The sequence below is a fragment of the Epinephelus lanceolatus genome, chromosome 7, assembly GCF_041903045.1.
Source record: "Epinephelus lanceolatus isolate andai-2023 chromosome 7, ASM4190304v1, whole genome shotgun sequence".
NCBI classification, from domain to species: Eukaryota; Metazoa; Chordata; class Actinopteri; order Perciformes; family Serranidae; genus Epinephelus; species Epinephelus lanceolatus.
The window spans coordinates 32828707-32847332 of NC_135740.1; the positions used below are offsets into that span (position 1 = coordinate 32828707).

General features: G+C 42.1%; 1 protein-coding gene across 5 annotated transcripts in view; it reads right to left on the reverse strand.

Moving 5' to 3' along the window:
- Window positions 1-18626, reverse strand: part of enox2 (ecto-NOX disulfide-thiol exchanger 2) — a 282746-nt gene that overhangs the window by 246737 nt on the left and 17383 nt on the right. For all 5 annotated transcript variants that reach the window (XM_078169459.1, XM_033633105.2, XM_078169457.1 and 2 more), the window contains exon 2: window positions 11335-11430. The gene's annotated coding sequence lies outside the window, so the exon portion shown is untranslated. The remainder of the gene's footprint in view (window positions 1-11334; window positions 11431-18626) is intronic.

The window sequence follows — 18626 nt, forward strand, 5'->3', positions numbered from 1 at the left end:
GAGATACAGAGGCTCAGGAGCACAGAAACAGCAACTAGCTCCGCAAGTTTAAGATTTGAGCTTCAGATTCAGTGTTTCTGTTACACAGGTTAGACACGGCACTGATGACCATCTTGAGAGCCGCTCTCCTCCAGTCAAATGGTCAGTTCAAAGTCTGCATGGTCAGCACGAGCTAAACCAGCAGCAGCGGCTAATATCCAACACCCAGCTGTTCCAACAGTCCCATCAAACTCACAGACACCAAAATGGCTTGACACTGTTGGTAAACCTACTAATAACCACTAGGTAACGTTAGCCATGTGATGCTAACAGTTAGCTCTGTCACTGTGTGTGTGCAGACTAGGGTTGGTCGGTATGAGAAAAAAAAGAAGACGGTCCGGTTTTTGTGAAAAACCGCATCAAGTCGGTAATACCAGATTTTCGCCACTTGGGGGCGCAATTGACTCATTTAAAATGAAAAACGACCATAGGACAACAGAGTGACAATAACACTTTCTTTTATTCTTTTATTTTCTTTTATTCTTTCTTTTATTCCACCCCCTAGCTCAGTCCCCACCCCACCCCCACCCCCCTCTCTCTCATGCTCGTTGTGCGCTTGGTGAAGATGCAGACACAAGGTGCTCACAGACTCGGGCGTACTATAAGCGGAGTGGACTTGGCAAGGAATGTCCGTAGTCATTCGGGCTTCCATAGTCGAGCACACTTCCGCGTTGTAGTTTCCTGTAAAAATGTCCGTGAAAAATGCCCGCAATGTGAAAAATACATGCCGAGCAGTCTTTTGTGTGACACTGGTGCGCGGAGCGGAGTCCGCGCTGTCGTAAAATCTGAGCTTTGCGCACACAGGGCTTGCCGATGTCCGCTTTTAGTCTGGGCGGACCTCCGCGGAGTCTGCTCCGCGTACGTTCCGCCCGAGTATGTTTGGGCCTACAGGCTGTCGCAAATGAATCAATGTATGGGAAGCACTGAGATTTATATTTCTTTATAATTTCTTATCATAATATCTTTAAAAATAGAAAAAAAGAATATCTGATTTCCAAAATTGCACACCAAACTGTTATTTGACTAGCCAAATATTCTGGTCCTCCATCCATCCATCCACCCATTTTCAACTGCTTATCCAAAGCCAGGTTGCGGGGGCAGCTGGCTGAGCAAAGTATTCCAGACGTCCCTCTCCCCAGCAACGTTTTCCAGCTCCTCCTGGGGGACCCCAGGGTGTTCTCAGGCCAGATGAGATATGTAATCCCTCCAGCATGTTCTGGGTCTGCCTTGGGGCCTCCCACCAGTTGGACAAGCCTGAAACACATCCTGATCAGGTGCCCAAAACGCCTAAACTGACCCCTTTCAACACGAAGGAGCAGCAGCTCTACTCCGAGCTCCCTCCAGATGTCTGAACTCCTTACCCTGTCTCTAAGGCTGAGCCCAGCCACCCTTCTGAGGAAACTGATTTTGGCCACTTGTATCCGCAACCTCATTCTTTTAGTCATTATCCAAGCTTGTGAGGGTTGGGATGTAGATGGACCAGTAAATTGAAAGCTTTGCCTTCTGTCTCAGCTCCCTCTTCATAGCGACGGTCTGGCACAGCACCCGCACCAAACTGCCAATCCATCTCACAGTCCATTCTGTCCCCACTCGTGAACAAGATCCCGAGAGGCCACCACTGTATTCTGATCGTGCCCTACATTAATGCAATGCCAATACAATCTTTCAATTACAGAATGTTTTTACAAAATAAAGTGTATTGACAAAGTCCAATATTTATATGTATGTGGAAAAAATACATGATGAATCAACTTAAATAAATGAGAATTAAAATAATATTGTTTATCAAAAGCTAATAGTAAAAAAACAACTGAACCAATCTCATTTTTTAAAAAATTTAGAATAATCAAGAGGCATTTTTGATTGTCCTAAGCAAGTAGAAGTAATTTGACAAAGATGATGTGTCTGTCATAAATTCCCAATGAGAGCCAAAGGCATTGATGAGCCTCCAAATTCAAGACAAAAACAAGGGAAGCTTTTTGTCCCTTCGCTTTGAATAAGAGGTGTTATTTGTTACAGCTTTACTGAAAGAGAGCACAGAGCAGTGGACCTCGGCGATTACTCCCCTTACACACCTCAACGCATGCTTTCACCCTCTCACAGTGGAGTATTAACGTGTAAACCCTCGCAAAACAGACAGGAGATGGAATATAGCAGAAGCAAAATGTGCATGGCACTTGACAGAAATTGGCTCCATCAGAATGTTAAATTAGAAATTGACAGCGATTTGTCCTGGTCTGTAAAATGTCTGCACGAGTAACTGAATAACAGGTAATATCCTCTCCATTTCACACAGACAGTAGTATCTGGGTTGCTCTCAAATGTCATATAGCTGTTCTCAGTAATAACCAGTAAGAGGCTGACGAACATTCCTCTGGCAAGTATCTCTGCTGCTGTGTGTCTGTGTGTGTGTGTGTGTGTGTGTGTGTGTGGTCAAGCTGCTGAGTCGAGCAAGCTGCTCTCAGCAAAAATCTAAGACAACAGCATCTGTATTTTGAATATGATTTAGATGAAAGCGAACAGAAAAAGCTCTTATCACATCTTACAGCCGGCTCTAGTGGGTGTTTTTAGAGAGAGAAACTCAAAAATATCTTGCAGTGACAAAAGGATTCTTGCTGTGATGCAAAACTCTGTACGAGCAGCGTGAATAAAGTCCTTGCTGTAATCCTATCTTTCACCTTGAAAGTTTCTCGTTCCCAAAAGCTGCAGTGACGGACATTCTTGTGTGACCGGTTAAAAAGGACAGCTTTGACCCATTTGCATCCACGTCGGGTGTTAAACTAGGACATTATACTCTCCACTGAGTATCACATGGAAGTCTAGCATGTGTAAAATTAGACTGAGGATTTAATCAGCGACCAGCTAATACTGGAGTTCGGGGTCCTGATTTCTTTACATTCGGCAACATAAATCACTCACAAGTTGTGGCAAAGACAGACTGAGATATAGTGAAAATAATTGAGCTACAGAAACTTTAAAAGATCTTTTGTCTGTCTGAACTCAGAAGTCATGACTGACACACTGATCAAGAGACAGACGAACTAGAGTTTATGCTGCTGTTTGATGGTCTTTTCACATTACACCTTGTTTGCATATAGCTATGTGTACATAAACGAGTCAACCAGGAGTCCATCCTTTCCCATGAGAACCTACGTGATCTCCAATTTTTTCGGTGTTGAATTTGCTTGGAGTAAAATCAAACTTCTGCCGCAGATTTCAGACAGACCGTACACACTAACATGTACAAAAATGTAGTATACTGTGTGCACTATGTACTTATTGGCGTATTGCGCGAATTTTGACAGGGTAGTGTTGTCTCAAACCAAACACAGCCGTTGTGCACTCACCGGAAATGACGACCGCAAATTAGCTAGTTAGCAAACTAGCATTAGCATTCGCGTTATCGTTTGCAGTACCAAATCATTACAGACTGCTAAATCAGTCAATTGATAATAAACATACTGCTGGCTTATATCCGACAACAGTATCGTGGTGCTTAGTGCAAAAAACACATGTATAACTTACATTTGTACAATGCAGCATAAGTACAGAAGTATGCGATTTGAGACACAGCTAGCTAACACTGGTAGTATGCTAGCTGTGTAACACAGAGTACATGCATAGTGGATTATACATGTTTAAACAAACTATTTCATAAAGCTGGCTAAACACCTGACAGGCTAACCTCTGCACTGATTTGGTGCCATGCATTATTGCTCCTGTTTTTGTCTCTGTGCTGCTCCATGTGCATATTCGAGGGCTGTGCCTGACAGTCGAATCAGATTCGGCCATTCATTTTAAATATTCACCGATTTGTTTTTTCTTTACATACAGTACAGGCCAAAAGTTTGGACACACCTTCTCATTCAATGCGTTTTCTTTATTTTCATGACTATTTACATTGTAGATTCTCACTGAAAGCATCAAAACTATGAATGAACACATGTGGAGTTATGTACTTAACAAAAAAAGGTGAAATAACTGAAAACATGTTTTATATTCTAGTTTCTTCAAAATAGCCACCCTTTGCTCTGATTACTGCTTTGTACACTCTTGGCATTCTCTCCATGAGCTTCAAGAGGTAGTCACCTGAAATGGTTTCCACTTCACAGGTGTGCCTTATCAGGGTTAATTAGTGGAATTTCTTGCTTTATCAAAGGGGTTGGGACCATCAGTTGTGTTGTGCACAAGTCAGGTTAATACACAGCCGACAGCCCTATTGGACAACTGTTAAAATTCATATTATGGCAAGAACCAATCAGCTAACTAAAGAAAAATGAGTGGCCATCATTACTTACTTAAGAAATGAAGGTCAGTCAGTCCGGAAAATTGCAAAAACTTTAAATGTGTCCCCAAGTGGAGTCGCAAAAACCATCAAGCGCTACAACGAAACTGGCACACATGAGGACCGACCCAGGAAAGGAAGACCAAGAGTCACCTCTGCTTCTGAGGATAAGTTCATCCGAGTCACCAGCCTCAGAAATGGCAAGTTAACAGCAGCTCAGATCAGAGACCAGATGAATGCCACACAGAGTTCTAGCAGCAGACCCATCTCTAGAACAACTGTTAAGAGGAGACTGCGCCAATCAGGCCTTCATGGTCAAATAGCTGCTAGGAAACCACTGCTAAGGAGAGGCAACAAGCAGAAGAGATTTGTTTGGGCCAAGAAACACAAGGAATGGACATTAGACCAGTGGAAATCTGTGCTTTGGTCTGATGAGTCCAAATTTGAGATCTTTGGTTCCAACCGTCGTGTCTTTGTGAGACGCAGAAAGGGTGAACGGATGGATTCCACATGCCTGGTTCCCACTGTGAAGCATGGAGGAGGAGGTGTGATGGTGTGGGGGTGTTTTGCTGGTGACACTGTTGGGGATTTATTCAAAATTGAAGGCACACTGAACCAGCATGGCTACCACAGCATCCTGCAGTGACATGCCATCCCATCCGGTTTGCGTTTAGTTGGACCATCATTTATTTTTCAACAGGACAATGACCCCAAACACACCTCCAGGCTGTGTAAGGGCTATTTGACCAAGAAGGAGAGTGATGGAGTGCTGCGGCAGATGACCTGGCCTCCACAGTCACCGGACCTGAACCCAATCGAGATGGTTTGGGGTGAGCTGGACCGCAGAGTGAAGGCAAAGGGGCCAACAAGTGCTAAACACCTCTGGGAACTCCTTCAAGACTGTTGGAAAACCATTTCAGGTGACTACCTCTTGAAGCTCATGGAGAGAATGCCAAGAGTGTGCAAAGCAGTAATCAGAGCAAAGGGTGGCTATTTTGAAGAAACTAGAATATAAAACATGTTTTCAGTTATTTCACCTTTTTTTGTTAAGTACATAACTCCACATGTGTTCATTCATAGTTTTGATGCCTTCAGTGAGAATCTACAATGTAAATAGTCATGAAAATAAAGAAAACGCATTGAATGAGAAGGTGTGTCCAAACTTTTGGCCTGTACTGTATAAAGTTGTAAAGTTTAATGGAGCTCAGCGGAATGTTCAGTGTGACAGCGGCATTCATGTACTATGGTACACAAGCTAACAGCGCTAACGATGGATCAGAAATGTGCAACAGTTTTTGCCGACACTAGATATCAAAGAAAAGCCAGAGACTGTGTCGTATATGAAGTATCTGTGAACTGTAAATTCACCACTTGTAAGCAGAAGAGAGAAGATAATGTTATCTCAAAGCCTGCCGACAACTGCTTGACTTGAAGCAATCTCAGTGGATTGAGGGGTCTCCGACAGACGATTCAAATCTTTGACTTTCAAAGGGCAGCCCTAGCATATTCCACAAGACTGGACAGCGATAAACACTCATTAACTAACTATCACATTCACTATCCTGCCATTTCTGCTGTGGTGTTTTTATTGAACCTGAAAAGAGCATTTGCGTTTAACACTAGGTGCGCACTCTGTATACTATAGAGAAATACAGACACAAAACAAAACTGTGTGGAAACAAGGCGTTAGGGACAGGCCCCTAGGAACGGTGCTCAGCCTTGCTTCCAATTTTTTCCAGAGGCTCCTCACTATAAAAATCCCCTGCAGCCCAAAATCATTTTCCCCATAAGCCGTCATTGTAAAAGAGACATCTGTAAAACTGACAAGTTTCATTGAAACTCTTTCTATGGTGAATTTTTGATCCATGGAGGTTTTATATTTGAAAAACATTCGTGGAGCCAAGAAAAGAGATTTTAAAATATGTGACATCATCATAATGTAAAGACTATGAGTTGAGCATGGACTCATGGATGGAGCCAGCAGGAGAAACACTACTGCGCATATTCATTGGGCTGCATACCGCATAAGCTGATCCAGAATCTAGAGTCTTTTTTCGTGCATACACAAGGCGAACAACATCGGACTGATAGGCGCCATCTTGGGTTCTGATATCTAGTTTTTATTACAGGCTTTCCCACACAATTATTTATTTGTGGCAGTCTGCCATGATATACATATTGATTTTGTACTTTTGGGAGATGCACCATGCAGTAAGAGTGCGGCTGGAACATATATACTGTACTGTTCAGTTATTCAGGGAGCACAGAGTGTACTCTGGGCAGAGACAAAGCAGCAAAAAGTGAAATTTAACCATTGATTAATTCATATAGAAAGCGATTTATTTCTTAGAACAACGGTGCTCTCATTTTAGTGTTTTCTATCACATTTCCAACCTACTATAGATGGAACATGCTGCATTCCCCTGGAAACTGTGCAACCTACAGCCCAGTGCTGGGTCTCAAAGTTCACTTTTGCTCGCCTTTGCAGCGATTGCTGATCCAATCCATCGATCTGATCTGGTCAACTCTGACTCATCTGACTAGAAGCTGGTCGACTCATTGATTCTCTAACTCAGGAGAGGTAGGAGAAAAAAAAATCATGACGACTTTCACCAGTGCCCCCCCAAATGCACCCAAATCAGGGGCTATGACTCACCATGTCAAGATATTTCCAGTATTACATGTTGTGGTTATGGAGTGGAGTGAATTTATATTTTCAGATAATTTATTCAGGACATACTACAAGCCACCAAGACACATTCACACTGCAGCCAAGTACAATTGTCTCTCTCCATTTTAGTGCTTAATCCCATCAAGTTCCCACTCGGCACAATTATGAATGAGAGTAACAACTCATATTAATGAGTCCTGCCTGAAACAGGTAGCAACAAGCATCGTTGACTCTAACTCCTCTGCAAATGAGCTTGATTGTGTATTTTGGACGAGGACAGGAGTTTAGAATTGGCATTGGATGCGCGGTCATTAACTGTACAATGCTGCCAAAATGTTTGTTTTTCCCTTCAAAACTCTGGTTGGTTTGGTAGATAATTGTCAGACAGACACACAGACAAACAGACACACAGACATCTTTTTAACTTCACAGGGAGATAAATTTGAAGCAATTAAGGGAAAGTTTTACAAGGTTTAAAAGCCAAATGCAGAAAAACAAGCAGAAGATTCAGCTACATTTTCTGTCCAAATGTCGTATCGTCTGCATTTTAACTGTAACAATATCGTCTTTTACAGTCCACATGCAAATACAATCCATATGAACTCCACTACATCACAACTGCAATGCAAACCACATGGGCTCAGATGGCTGGGAGAAAACTGAGCTGTATTATGAAAATGCAAATATGATGAGATAATAAAGCAGCATTGCCACTCAGTTAAAACTTAATTGAAACGGTCATTTAAATGCCAAATTGGAGTCTGTCTGCTTAGTGTGGATTGTTGTTCAGCAATCCTGACCATGCATTTTTTAATTAGGTTATAATTTCAAGAGATATTATGGTGATATGCCTTTAATTCCTAAATTAAAAAAGAGGTTAGGTAATTATGCCACGGACAGAAAAATACACTGCAGTATATTCAAATGAGCAGGGCTCTAATTTGTGCATGTGCCCAAACGCTGGCACAGAATCCAGTTGGGGGAAACTATTTGACATGCAGCCCACATCTCCAGTAGTTAGTAGTTCTTAGGCAACAGGCAATTAGAGGAGATACCGCCGCTGTTATCTGCTGCTGAATCTGAAGGCAGATTCCAGTATTAATAGCCTGAGAGGCAGGCAGCACCTGAGCCTCTGGGACGACAAAGAACAGTAGATATCCTGCAAGCAAAATACTTTAGCACTGTTTTACCCCCCTTGTACTACTCTGTAGAGAAGGACTTATATTGAACCACTTGTACAAAACATAGAGACGTCAAACCATAACGACATGACAGCTGTTTGTGTACGCACTCTCGGCTAACATCAATTGAAAAGTACAAGTGTCACAAGTATTTAGTAGTAACTTAATAGTTTTGCTAGCAGAATGACACTCAAGATAAAATAAAAGGACTGAAATAATTTGAAATGATCATTCAGCCCACGTAGGATTTGGGTTGTGTGTTTTTTTTCTCCACAACTGATTTCCTGCTAAAGTTATAAGGCTAATTAACAGTGTGCTTCAGAAAGCTGTTAAATCTGGAAATAATTATTGGAAATAGTCGACATTAGAGAAGGGCAAGATTAGAAAAAAATACTGAAAAGGCAGGATTGTTAATTGTGAATTGCTAAATTTCACTAAACTGAACATTTTTAATTAATGACAAGAATATCTCCTTTGAGACATGCTGATAAAACCTAAAAAAGGAAAAATACACTACATAAGGCAGTGGTGGATCACTGTCTTATTCACACTTGAACGTGGAGATCATAGAAATAGAATTAGAGTAGAACTGACATTCAAATAAACGTAGCAGGATGGTCAGATATAGGGCTGCCACGATTAGTCGACTAATCGATGACTAATCGACTATTAAAATAATCGGTGACTATTTTAGTAGTCGACTAATCGGTTTGAGTCATTTTTCATAGAAAAGTACTATAAAAGTACCCCAAAATACTCTTACTGCAGCTTTTTACGTTCACATATTGGCAGCTTTACACACTCTCCCGTGACAGTGAACTAAAACCCTTTGGCATGAGTACAAAACAAGACATTAGATTACGTAATTTTGGGGTTTGGGTGAGACAGACCGACATTTTTCAACATTTTAACGCATTTTTCGATGACTAATCGAAGAAATAATCGACAGATTAGTCGACAATGAAAATAATCGTTATTCCTTGTTATTCGATACTATAGAAAGGAGGTTAGACGTGAGCTATGTTTGCCAATCAGTGTGCTCACAATCAGTGAGCTGCTTGTGATTGGTCGGACAGGTGTTTAGGCAAGAACTCAATACAGCAGAGATTTCTACTGTGCAGACTCTGGCTCCAAATGGCGTCACCGGCGCACGATGGCAGCAGCCGTATCTGGGATATTTTGACTCTGGTTTTGTACAGGAGGAGGAAGTGGATACTTGTTGTTTATCTTAACATACAGTCTGTGTTTCAACCAAACCAGAGTGTCCTGAAACATTGGACTGACCAGATGACTAACTAAAGCCCTGTTTCCACCAAACACTTTCAGTATGGTACCTTTGGAACCAAAAGTAACCCTTCAGACATGGGACCTAGACCCTAGCGTTTCCACCACAAACACCAGTACTCTTTCATGTGGGCGGGGTCCGTTCAGCAGCAAAACATCCTTTAATATTATAGTTACAGTTTACTAATATGGGCTCTAGTTTCCCGGCGCAGCGCAGGGTGGCGTAGGGTAGCGAACCCCGCGCAGAGCTAGTTTCGAGCAGCGCAACCCGAGGCGCGCTCAGTTTGGTAGTTTGGCAGACCGAGGTGCGCTGAGATGGGTGTGGCGGCGCAGCAGGGGGAGGTGTCAACAGATCCAGCTTGGCGCAGTGACAGTTTTGTGCCAAAAGGCTTCGCCGAAGGTGCACTAAAAGCTCGCCAGCTGAAACCAGGTCTACTGTCAGCGCAGGGGGAGCGCAGCCAGTGTAAGCTGAAGTTTGGCTGACCGGCGGACAGTGCGCACACGTCACCAAAACCTCACAGGCAGGTTTCCAGAATGTCAGGCACATTAACGATGCAATAAATACCCAAAAAACACTATTCAATGCAACTATCTGCAATCAGCACATAAATGTATCTCTATATCGACTGTCCCGTCACATCTGATGTCAGATCAAAGGGGATTGGCACCGTTTGGCACGCGTAATGGAAACCCAACCTGATTTGATTAACACAGCTGCAAACTGAATTCACATCCCTCTCAGCCAACCACAAACAGCCACAGCATCAGATAGGGAGTATATATTCAGCATCTGTCATCTTAGAAAAGTCAAAAGAAAAGAAACAGAGTGAGACTGCGAGAGAGAAAGAGAGCGCGCGCACACGAGAGAAACGCAACATTGATTTACAATTGTGGTGACCTCCTCCCAGGCCACCTTTGCATCATCAGCCCGTGGAGGTCTGCTCGCAGTTCCGTATATTTGGACATTGCGAGCTTGGACCTCCCGGACCAAAACATCAGTTTCCTCCTGGGAGAATTTTGGCCGTCTGACGCTGCTGCTCTCTTCTGCCATGGCGAATTGAGTAAAGTCTCATTACGCCTTCGCGCGGCGCATTTTAGGGCGAGGAGAGGGGCTCATTTGATTGGTGTGATGTGTGTAAAACCCACTCCACGCCTTCTCTCCTCCCTCTTTCCGACTTGTGCAGGTAGGAGGGACGGAGGTGGGAAAGAGGAGTAGCTGTGCCAGGCGCACGGTGTGCCAAACTTGCAAAATCCGCCTGGCCACACCCAGTTGGCAAAGCGCAGGTGCGCTGCGCCCCCGCCTCGCCTGGTCTGCGAAACTAGAGCCCTATATGTAAAACTCTCCACGGTATAAGCAGTGGTTACATGAGCTTCAAAACCAGCCACAGTGCAGTGTTCACAGCTCCACCTTTTAGGACCAGATCTGTGTGCTAGGTACCCCAACAGAGGGGGGACCAAAAATGGGGACCGTAAGGAACGGTTCCATTGGTACCATCCACAACTTTTCACAGTGGAGACGGAAAAAGCGTACCAAACTGAACTGTAGCGTACTGTACTGCTCGGTGGAAACGGCACTTAAGACGACTTTGGTGAGCTTTATTTTGTTTCTGTTGAGTTTAAATTAAGTGTGCTTTATGATAAGTTAACAAGGCAATCAAGCTAACATTAGTCTTAGTTTGGTAAAAGAGAGAAACATTCTGTTTAATGAGAAAAACTAGTGTAAGAACAGTTCTCAAACTAGTGAGTGTGACAAACTTTAAAGCTACTCTGACAACAACTAACAACAATCACCATTTTCTTTCATACCAGTCAAATGACCACAGTAGAGTTTGATGTACTTTCTACTTATTTGGTTTATATCATGGAAATTGTACCTGTTTCATTGACGTCACGGAGCAGAATCTCTGAAGTACCAGTCCACTTCACTCTGGCAGGAAGGATGTCGCAGTAGTTAAGCTTCACCTTTGATCCTGCAGAACACAAATGTAGAAAATGAAGCCCACACTGCTTAAAAAAGTACGTCATGGTTCTCAGTCAGCTTTAGAGATATGGAACTAAAGCACTCACCACCATTAAGTCCGTTTTGATATAGTACATTTCAGTTTTGGATGCTAAAGCACAGCCTTAGGCAGCTTTCATACTAACAGCACTGCTGCAAAAGCTCGAGATTCGTCACTCATTTCAATGAGACCACTGCTTCGGCTGAGCAGGGGATCCTATCGCAGAGGGATCAGGCAAAACATTTGGTTCTGGCCCTTTTTAATCCCACAACAAAATGTTGGATCATTAAACAAAACACTGTGTTTTCCAATCAAATACAAGCAATTACAAAAAGGAGGTAAATATCTTGTAGCATGGATCTCGCAGCATTGTACTAATTTGCTTTCTACCTGGCCAGCATTGAGACCGAGGAGCAAGTTATTACTGCTGTGATTAACTTTCCAGAGCTGTACAATCAAAGCTCAGAGGAGTACAAGGACATAAACCACTGTCTTTGCATTTTAAACCTTCATTCTGGGCTCATTCGTTTGTATTTCATCTTCTTTACCTGCACCCTGTGGCAAAATGCTCACACTCGCACAACCCCTCTTGCTGTTTTTCCACGGTGCAACTGTTGGTGTGAAAGTCTCTAATGCAGCACTGAATGCTGAAATGATGAGCAGACAATGTTCCTGTAATCCCAGAACATTTGAGTGAGGAAGAAAACCCTCACAGGCAGCCGACCACAGCAGAGTACTGTATAAAGAATTGTCCTAAAATAAGCAAAATAAGAATCACATAACCCCAAAGAAACATTACAACCCAGGCTCCTCGCTAATTAGAGCCAAAGAATGAATATAACACTCAGCTCTACAGGCCACCAAAATAGGTAGAGCTACTTCCCACAACACAAGAGAGGGAGAGCATCATCATCACAAGCTGCTGCAGACCCGGCAGGAAGTGGATCATTTCAGGGCATTAAAAACAATGCGATGTCTTTTTCATCTTCCTCCTTCTTGCTCTATTACAATGGGTACATCTCCAAAGGCTAGAGTTTATATGGTTTTTATGCACAAATATAAAAGCTGCTTCTTTGGATGTGGATTAAAACAGCTGTTCGGAATTTACTTTGTGTTGATGAAGGACACCCTGGAGTAAATCTGAGGAATTCAGTAGGCAAAGACAATAACAGGCGGGTAAATAGGTGTGCTTGTTTTGTTGTGAGAAACCAAACTTATGTGGTTTTATTTTTTGGTGTGATAATCAGACTGAATTACCACTTCTGTTCACTTCAGCCTGACAGTGTTCCTGTTTGCTGATTCCTTGTTTTCTTTCACGCAAACCAATCAGTAGCAGCTCTAAAGAGGTTGCTAAGAACGGTTAATGTCGCAATTTTTCATGTTGATCAAATAAATATGTTGATTTAAGAGCTATTATTTTTGTATTTGGAGTGAAAACAAGAAATGCAGCTGTAATGATCTCATCAACGTTTGCCGCCTTTTGTCAGTCACTATTTTTCTTCTTCTTCTAACTGGCTGAAACAGCCGTCAACGGGCAGATTACCAGACATATTCCAAAAGCTGAAAAAAAAAAACAAAAAAAAAACATGGGCTGCAAATCAGAGATCTGGAGCAAGTCTTAAAAAGATTACTGCAAAATTCACTCTGTGATTTCACATTTTCCTGCTTCCTGTGGAGTTTAGAGGTTCTTATGATCAGCAAAATGATGATTTTTTTTTACACGCTGTATTACAGGAATCGGTCAACACGCTGAAATTTGACACTGTCTGAGCCATTCTGCTCACCAGGGTCATAATATGATGACTCTGCCCCAAATCTCTGACTACACCCATGCCCACCCACATCCTCCTCAACATCCGGCTCACACTTGCAAAGAAACCATTAACAGTAATGAGAATCGATGGGGGCGTTAAAAGTATTGGCAGTCCAGCCCAGGAGCTGCTCTCTGTGCTGTCTTTATTAGTCTGGAAAAGGAGTGCTGGTCCCTAGTCTGCCAGCTCTAAATAGGAGTGCATTGATCAGAAGTTCAGGCTGGGCTGAATCTCGCCCTTTAATTGCCTGTGTCACTCCTCATTCTTATTCCAACAGCTGTCAGTCGTCTCCCGGGTAAACCAAGGCCACGGTCACTCGTGGTGCTTCACGCCGAGGCAGAGGTTAAGGCTCGGACAGAATACAGCTTCTTCAATAGGGCTGTGCTTTGGCAATAATCTGGCGATACGATACATATCACGATACAGGGGGTATAATTCAATATATTACTATACTGTAAGCAAAGAGATACATTGATTTGACAGTTAGTAATTTTTGGAGCCAGCTGTGTGCCCTTTATGACTCTGCCTTTTTCACAGGCCTTTGTGCCTCTGCTAGCAATGTGTTGTTATGCTAAAGTGGAAAAGTTAAATGGCTGAATAGGGGTGTGCTATATCATCTCGTTCACGATAATACTGGTATATTTTTTAATATCATATAAAAAATTCATATCATGATATTCACAATATTTCGACTTGTTGACATATTGACGCCATGTTACCCACGGCAACAACAAGCATGGCTGAAAGCGACATAATTAGCGACTCCACGGTGGCTCCAAAAAGAGGAGCAGCTTCAGTAGTGTGGAATAAACTGTGGCGTCCTGAATGTTTTATCAACCCTCCTGGACTTTTCACTCTTTTAGTGACTTACCGCTCAGAGGGAACTCATTCAGCAGCTCCCCTGGCAGCAGCAAAGCATCTCTCCCTCTCCTCTCTCGCTGTGAGCACACGGGAGTTGGTGTCGTCATGCTATTTTGTCACAAACCTTTTGTAATGTAAACCTACGTGACGCTCACGGCTCAACAAAAAACTATATATATGTGAACGTGTGATAGTTCTGTTATCTTTTTCTTTTTTTTTACTATATATGTCATATTGTCAAGAATATCGTTGTTGCAAGAATACCCTGCAAAATCATGATATTATTTGAGGGTCATATCGTCCACCCCTGTGGCTGAAGATAGATTACAACACTGTCATCTAGCGGTTGGGAGTTTAAACACAACACAAGATGAACCACTGTCATGAATCTCTGTGTGTAAATTTAAGAAATTATTGGTGTTTTTGAGAATCAATACAGTATCACAAAACATAATATGACAGTACTCGAGTGTAACGACATTTTCTCACACCCCTATTATGCAAGGCATTCAAGTCAGAGTGAATTTTGCATCACATTCACCTTCATCAGCTGAGAGTAAGAAAGAAAACCACACACTTATGGTTTCTCTCAGCAGATTATGTAATCCCATTAATCCGCTCATTATATCTGCCTTCTGAATTTCTCATATTTGGCTGCCACTGGCTGAGGATGTCCCTTCCTCAGCCCAATACAGATTCCTTACATCCTTAATACCTTCTTACTGACCACAATATTAAGCACTTCTCCCAAATGGTGCCTTTAGTCTACTGTCTGAATCCTATTTATCGGTACTTAAGAAACATTAAACTATTTAGTTTGCCAATTAACATTAGCTACTGAGCCTCACATAAACATATATTAAATAAAACATACTGCATATTAAAGCGGTGATTAAATGTAATTTACAGCATCTTTTAAATGCTGGAGAAAACATTCCCCTAATATCATTTATATGTTTAGCTCTCCAGAGTATACACAGTAGAAAACCAGTGTACAAGCAGAGAGATGCTACTGTATGACACAGAGAAAGTCTTACACAGGGAGGAGGTGGATGTTGTAGACCAGTATAACTATCTTGTTGCCATCTTTGATAACACCTTGAAGTTTGAGCAAACCACAGAAGCTATAATTAAGAAAGCAAACAACGCCAGTACTTTCTCTGATAACTGAATGCATTCAGTGTCCAAAAACCCATCCCTCCAAACCTTCCATAGCTTTTTTATTGAGAATACTCTGTGTTTCTCCTTCATTTCCCATCCGTCACTGTCAAAAACAGAGAGTGTCTCCAAACCACTGTGAACACCTGTTCCGAAATCACTGGAGCGCCGCTCTGAAGCTTAGCCTTATTCAATGAGCAGCAGGTCAGGGCAAAGGCCCATGACAGCATGTGGCACAATACCCGTGTCCTCCACCCCCAACTCCAGATGCTCCCTCTTGGGCAGTGCCTGTGCCTCCCCAGGTGCTCCACCAACCAGCACAGTGCATCATTCATCCCAGAAGCCATCCACCTGGTGAGCAAGGAACTGAGGAACAATTCTTTGCTCTGTCTGGAGCTTGGCACATGAAAAACAGGAAATACTTAAATGCCTATCTGCCATGTGGACTATTTCTTTGTTCATATATTTTTATCATGAGCATTTATTTTAGTTGTATTATCATTTTATCCTTTACTTGCTGATATCTGTCTGTGCATATGCCTGCTTCTTGTCTGTTTTGTTTGGCCAAAATCAAATTGCCTCTGTGGATTAACAAAGTTGTTTTGTATTGAATCAAAGTAAATTGAATAAATGGTCAGAACAAACAGATAAGAATTCAAGATTTTGCCAAAAGGGATTATGTGTGAGTGCCCTACCCCACTCAAGAAACTTTCAAGCCTCAACTTAGGGTGCTTTCACACCTGCCCTGTTTGGTTCGGTTCAATCAAACTCAAGTTTGTTTGCCCCCTAAGTGCGATTCGTTTGGGCAGGTGTGAACACAGCACTTGCACTCACACCGAAAGAACCGGACCGAGACCTTCTTGAAGAGGTGGTCTTAGTCCGGTTACAAATGAACTCTGGTGCGGTTCATTTGTGATGAGAATGTGTTCCGACCTTGATCTGACCCAACTGCAGTCACATGACACATTGTTTGGGTTAAACATGAGCATGTTACAGTCCTGGAGGATTATTAGTGTGCACCTCCTCCTGTACTGCCTTAATATGCACATTCAGCACATCCAATGCATCAAAGCATTGTTTTCTAGTTGGAGCCGCGCCTCGTTTTCAAACTGTATGGTTTGACTAAAATGAACAATGACAGCAATATAGTCCACGATGAGCAGCGCTAAAATCAACCTGCGTAGTTGTCCCTCCATTGTGACATTAGAAAGTGTCACATTTATCTTGCAAGTATACTCTTCTTCAACATTTTCTTTACTTCTTGGATTTTTTTCTGCATGGAAATTCTGACCAATCAAGAGCAGCTTTATCACACAAGGCATTTTATCTTGTCCGCTTGTAAATACTGCCGTGAGAACATGAACCACCTCTAGGCAGTTATACAACTTTGTAACAAATTTAGTCCCTGATTCGGACCAAAGCAAGACAACTCTAGGTCTGAAAGCATCCTAAAAGTCAAAGTAAAGCAAAATCAGTGATTTCTTTCAAAAGATATATACATGTCAGAAAATAAAACATGTATACAGACACGTGGCCCTGTGTGTAAGCACTGAGTTTGCTACGTTCCACGAGCTCTCGTAGCTCTTTCAGTCTTATAAATACATGATTAACATCTTATTAGATGCCAAAGTTTTATAAACACAAACTAAATAGCCGTTCAGTCTTTCAGCTATCCATCCTGCAAACATTACTGCTCACTGCTGTGGGTGTTTGCTTTGTGCGAACGTTAGCAACCGTTAGTTGCTGAACGAGAGGCTGTCGGCACACAGCAGCTGGTTCTTCGGCTCAGGGGGTTGTCTATATTACTGTGCTGCTAAGTAGAGTCTATAGCTGGGTGGCAGGTCATTTTTTTGGCTCAGGGGGTATGTGTGTTTTGTGCCCCTGCATTAGTTGCTGACGAAAGTTTGTCGCGGCAGACCATTCCCTGCTTCTCAGAGCAGAGAACACTGCTAATTTTTTCACAATTTGGAAGCCTAATTATATAGTTGTAGTATATCTTTTTAATAATTCAAATTTGCCTGGGTGGTTAATAATGCATTTTTCTGTGGTTTGATGAACTCAATACGCTTTATCCCGACTTTAAAGTCCCACCTTGAAATGCCTTTGTGCCTTTACTGAACAGCCAATGTCACAGTTAACACACAAGCATGAAAGGCACAGTACAAGTCACATGTATGATTTGGTCCTGTGGAGGCATTTCTGATCAATGTCAAAGCCTGTCCCTTTGAGAGGGCTCATAAAGAAGGCATGATAGCAATGATGTTTAAATACTAAAAAATGATGAAAAGGTTTTTAATAATGTTGAAAAGCTGAAGGAAAGATGGACATTTCCTTTAAATGAGAGCCAACAGCACACGGCCTTCATGTATAGTGTGCTGGCGGAGCAGATAAATGCAATCCCTCATTAGGTCTAATTACTGTAATACGGAATACTGACTTGCCAGCCCTCATGAATTATAGTTTTCCCCCATACGTCTACTGAAACCATTTTTAAAATTTACTCACACAGGTAACAGAGCTTAATTTTGTGGCAGAATTATATAACTAACATTTACACAAATAATTCTCCTGTGTATTTTGAAGTTTCAGTATTATACTGTTTGATAAATAAATAACAATTATGAAAATCTGGTTGTTTTCATTTCCATTCATTAGGCAGATAAATATATTCATGGAAGAAGTAAAACTTTGACTGAGTTACCTGCTGAAACCAAAGAATAAAAATGCCTAAAGACCCATCCATCTCTGATTTCAGCACTGCAGCACTCCGAGGGAGGAAAACCAGTCAAATCCTTTCACACATTAATCCAGATGTCTGGCTGCTTCAGACACAGAGCTCTGTCAGAATTGTATCCTGGCTTTAGAGCTGAAGTCATTTCAAATGTCTTGGCAGCTAATCAGCCGCTATCTTTCATCAAAAAGTCACAGTGACAAGGCCAAGCCTATCTTTACAAAATCTACCAGGGTAACATTGTGTTTCAGCTGTACAGTCATTCGAAGCTTTAGTGTTTGATAGGCTTGAGAGGAACTGTATAAAGGAATCCAGTGTGTGGCGTACGTCTGGCTGCAAGCCTGCTACAGATTTTTTTAAGGATGTAACACCAACAAATAAAAGCACATTCAAATGAAGCCCAGGAAGGTAAGACAGACAGATGACAACTAATCTACGAAATGACTGTATCTAATTCCAGTTCCCATTAGCTTGAAATATGCAGATGTCATTTCATACAGGACATGATAGCCAAGGGTAAAGTATGCAATGATGTTGTGACCACTTTTTAGCTATAATCAAAGTCCTCACAGCTCATCACTACAACTGAAGATTCGGTTCAATCA